At 53.0% G+C, this 5,000-nt stretch overlaps 1 non-coding gene across 1 annotated transcript in view; it reads left to right on the top strand.

Moving 5' to 3' along the window:
• The first annotated feature begins 4,033 nt into the window (after positions 1-4,033).
• LOC124733633 overlaps positions 4,034-5,000 on the top strand; it is a 1,907-nt gene continuing 940 nt past the window's right edge. The window contains exon 1 of the ribosomal RNA XR_007009044.1: positions 4,034-5,000. This exon is cut by the window's right edge and continues 940 nt beyond it. This is a non-coding gene — a ribosomal RNA (small subunit ribosomal RNA).

The raw sequence follows: 5,000 nt of genomic DNA, 5'->3' as shown, positions 1-5,000 counted from the left end.
GTTCGTGCACCACCCCAACCGCCAAACGCGCACCTCCAGCGGATGAACGGCGGACGTTTCCCGCACTCGTAAAGTGCAATCCACCCCTATAACGTGCGTTTCATGAAGAGTTATTGCCAATATGCGACATTCCCGCTGTCCCTATACATGAGCCGCGACCTGTACCACTTACGAGCGAGAGACGCGATCGCGTTGCTCACTGTACGGCGTCCGATACCGAGCCATCAGCATGTCGGTCCCCATGCGCGTTGCACTCGCACTCGCAGTCGCAAAAACGTGGGGCAAATATATTACGCGGAAGAGTTATAACAGACCGAGCCCCACTGCATGAGGGGAGTCTTTGTCACTAATGTACACAGATGGAACATTTTGGACTGGAACCAGATTACCCGTACACACGGCGCTGATTAGTAATCAATGCAGAGCCATCAAACTACAGAATATATATACAACTGTCCGTATACATGCTGAAAGAGTCTGCCCACAATGGGAACCACACGTCAGCCAGCCACTCTGATCACGCACCACTCTCTGCTTCTAACGGGCGCACATACAATATGTAAGCACCAGCATGGAACAACATCCAGTGCATCCTCTCCGCCACATTACACAATCCACACTATCACAACCAGACCAGGAGGTCCATGCGGAAAATACAATATCCCACCCTTTCGACATCCACCATTGCGCAGATCAGGCACCAACACCCACACATGTCCTATACAACGGTGCACCCAACATCACAATAGTACCTCCTGTCACAGCGCACAAACAATGACATGAGTCAAAGACACAGGTCTGACACAAGCATAGAATTGGAGCGCCGCCTCTAATAAGCCAAAGGTGCATCCTGACGTGACAAATCTGATCATGTCACAAGCATTCACTTACTATAATCACTATCAACGAACCTGCCGCCCCCGCCCCCCCCCTACACCTTTCCTTACAACAACGTGTAACCTAACCTAACCTAACCTATGTTGTACCTTAACCTAACCTATGTTGTACCTTAACCTAACCTATGTTGTACCTTAACCTAACCTATGTTGTACCTTAACCTAACCTATGTTGTACCTTAACCTAACCTATGTTGTGCCTTAACCTAACCTATGTTGTGCCTTAACCTAACCTATGTTGTGCCTTAACCTAACCTATGTTGTGCCTTAACCTAACCTATGTTGTGCCTTAACCTAACCTATGTTGTGCCTTAACCTAACCTATGTTGTGCCTTAACCTAACCTATGTTGTGCCTTAACCTAACCTATGTTGTGCCTTAACCTAACCTATGTTGTGCCTTAACCTAACCCATGTTGTGCCTTAACCTAACCCATGTTGTGCCTTAACCTAACCCATGTTGTGCCTTAACCTAACCCATGTTGTGCCTTAACCTAACCCATGTTGTGCCTTAACCTAACCCATGTTGTGCCTTAACCTAACCCATGTTGTGCCTTAACCTAACCCATGTTGTGCCTTAACCTAACCCATGTTGTGCCTTAACCTAACCCATGTTGTGCCTTAACCTAACCCATGTTGTGCCTTAACCTAACCCATGTTGTGCCTTAACCTAACCCATGTTGTGCCTTAACCTAACCCATGTTGTGCCTTAACCTAACCCATGTTGTGCCTTAACCTAACCCATGTTGTGCCTTAACCTAACCCATGTTGTGCCTTAACCTAACCCATGTTGTGCCTTAACCTAACCCATGTTGTGCCTTAACCTAACCCATGTTGTGCCTTAACCTAACCCATGTTGTGCCTTAACCTAACCCATGTTGTGCCTTAACCTAACCCATGTTGTGCCTTAACCTAACCTATGTTGTGCCTTAACCTAACCCATGTTGTGCCTTAACCTAACCCATGTTGTGCCTTAACCTAACCCATGTTGTGCCTTAACCTAACCCATGTTGTGCCTTAACCTAACCCATGTTGTGCCTTAACCTAACCCATGTTGTGCCTTAACCTAACCCATGTTGTGCCTTAACCTAACCCATGTTGTGCCTTAACCTAACCCATGTTGTGCCTTAACCTAACCCATGTTGTGCCTTAACCTAACCCATGTTGTGCCTTAACCTAACCCATGTTGTGCCTTAACCTAACCCACGTTGTGCCTTAACCTAACCCACGTCGTGCCTTAACCTAACCCACGTCGTGCCTTAACCTAACCCACGTCGTGCCTTAACCTAACCCACGTCGTGCCTTAACCTAACCCACGTTGTCGCCTAACGTAACCCACGTTGTCGCCTAAACCTGCTCTGTAATTGTTATACGACTCGTTCAATTAGTGTAGTGTTGCCCACCCGCAACCCTCGCAATATAGTTCGCTACTCGCACTCCCCGCTCCCCTGTGTATCGCTTCATGTTAAACACCTTGCAAGTCTTGCTCACTTTCCACATGCTCCTGCTGTACACTGTAATGTGGATGGCAGCAGGACGTACATGCCGCCCCTCCCCACGTCCCCACCTTGCCCCCTGCCTTCGCAAGCTGGTTGGTGAGAACTTTGCATGTTCAATGCCCTCCGCATGCGACGTACTCAGGCTACGTTGTGGTGCGGCCTGTGTCAACTGTCCGCTAATGTCGTACGCGTAAACCACAATCTGTACTGCACATTCGTCCTTATGTACTGAATGATACATCGTGGCACATGTGTGACCGTACAACGACTGCGCCCAAAAACGGCGGACCATACAGTGCAAATATTGTGCACGCAGCTACGTGTCGTCTCCCTATGAGAGCTGGATTGCAGTGTGGTACGCCATAGAGACGTGTGGGAGGAACGGACGCCGTGGATGGCGATCAGCATGAGCTGTCTGTTGATGTATTCGGACCTAGTCGTCTCTCCTCACACACCGTGATGGCATGGTGCACCGCGTTCCATATCTGCGACATGCTACAGAGGCCGGTTGACAGTCGTTCGAGCAATGGACATCGCATACGTACGGGGGCCACCTTCCACGTATTGTCTAGGCGTGCACATTTTGTTGCGTGTATGTGGGCAGACGTAGTGTGGGCGTGACACCTGACACAGGCATGCAATAATCGTGGAAGTTGCAAATGGCGATGGACGCCTGCGTTTTCTGGTGAAGTTACGCAAATGAACAAATGGTAACCTGTTGTGGTGCGGTTGTTCTCGCTAGGGGTGAATCGGTGATGGCGACGATAGGTTGAGGTACTAACCGGTTGTTCCAGCGATACCCACCATGCCGACGAAACTGAACGGCATCTGGGTGTGAAGCGATACGCGGCGGTGGCTGGGTGGGACCGTCCCCGGCCGGTGAGGGGGCGCCTCCCGGCGTGCTGGCCGCGCGGTGCGTGGGCGCACGCGCTACAGCCGGCTGGTGGGGGCGGCCAGTGGCAGGCGCGCCGGCCGACGGACGCGGCAGGCGTCGCAGCTGCGCGCCGGCGCACCCTGCGCGCGGCGCCGTGCGGCCAAAGTAGGTCCTCGCGGGCCCGGTGCGAAGCGCGGTGGACATCTTCAGTGTGCTGGTCCGATTGAGGACTGTGTGCGTTGAGGATGCGCTGCCGCCCGGCGCTCGGCGCCGCGACGCCGTCTGCTGCTCGGTCGCCCCAGCGGTTCTCGCTGGTGGTTTGTATCGCAGCTGTGCGGATGTGTTGGCGCGTGCGCTGTGCTGGGAGAGTTCGCTTCGGCACCCAAGTGGGGCTTTTGTCCTTCTGTGGCGCTGGCGTTGGAGCTGCCGGTCACCGTAGGTGGCGCGTGTTGTCTCCCGCCGGCAATGCCACGACAGCACGCTCCCGGGCCTCTGTCGGCAGCGGCAAGCTCAGTTGGGAGCACGGGTGGTCGCACCGAAAGCGTCTACTCGCCTAACTCCGGGCGATTGCGCCTCTCTCGAACCCGACCAAGTACTTGGGACGGCGCTGCGCGCCGCCGGGACCTGAGAGGGTTTCGAGGTGTATTGTGCAGGGGAGCTCAGCCTCCTCCTGTTTGCAGAATGATTGAGCGGACGCTTGCGTGTTCGCGCGGGCCCCCGGGACACACTCCCGGGCGGCCGGCTGCTCAGCTCTAGTTGACGCAGCTCCCTGGTTGATCCTGCCAGTAGTCATATGCTTGTCTCAAAGATTAAGCCATGCATGTCTCAGTACAAGCCGCATTAAGGTGAAACCGCGAATGGCTCATTAAATCAGTTATGGTTCCTTAGATCGTACCCACGTTACTTGGATAACTGTGGTAATTCTAGAGCTAATACATGCAAACAGAGTCCCGACCAGAGATGGAAGGGACGCTTTTATTAGATCAAAACCAATCGGTCGGCTCGTCCGGTCCGTTTGCCTTGGTGACTCTGAATAACTTTGGGCTGATCGCACGGTCCTCGTACCGGCGACGCATCTTTCAAATGTCTGCCTTATCAACTGTCGATGGTAGGTTCTGCGCCTACCATGGTTGTAACGGGTAACGGGGAATCAGGGTTCGATTCCGGAGAGGGAGCCTGAGAAACGGCTACCACATCCAAGGAAGGCAGCAGGCGCGCAAATTACCCACTCCCGGCACGGGGAGGTAGTGACGAAAAATAACGATACGGGACTCATCCGAGGCCCCGTAATCGGAATGAGTACACTTTAAATCCTTTAACGAGTATCTATTGGAGGGCAAGTCTGGTGCCAGCAGCCGCGGTAATTCCAGCTCCAATAGCGTATATTAAAGTTGTTGCGGTTAAAAAGCTCGTAGTTGGATTTGTGTCCCACGCTGTTGGTTCACCGCCCGTCGGTGTTTAACTGGCATGTATCGTGGGACGTCCTGCCGGTGGGGCGAGCCGAAGGCGTGCGACCGCCCCGTGCGTGCTCGTGCGTCCCGAGGCGGACCCCGTTGAAATCCTACCAGGGTGCTCTTTATTGAGTGTCTCGGTGGGCCGGCACGTTTACTTTGAACAAATTAGAGTGCTTAAAGCAGGCAAGCCCGCCTGAATACTGTGTGCATGGAATAATGGAATAGGACCTCGGTTCTATTTTGTTGGTTTTCGGAACCCGAGGTAATGATTAATAGGGA

The sequence above is a fragment of the Schistocerca piceifrons genome, unplaced genomic scaffold (assembly GCF_021461385.2).
Source record: "Schistocerca piceifrons isolate TAMUIC-IGC-003096 unplaced genomic scaffold, iqSchPice1.1 HiC_scaffold_1402, whole genome shotgun sequence".
Taxonomy (NCBI): Eukaryota; Metazoa; Arthropoda; class Insecta; order Orthoptera; family Acrididae; genus Schistocerca; species Schistocerca piceifrons.
Note: the sequence above shows the minus strand (reverse complement) of the source record. Positions and strands in the feature narration are given on the sequence as shown.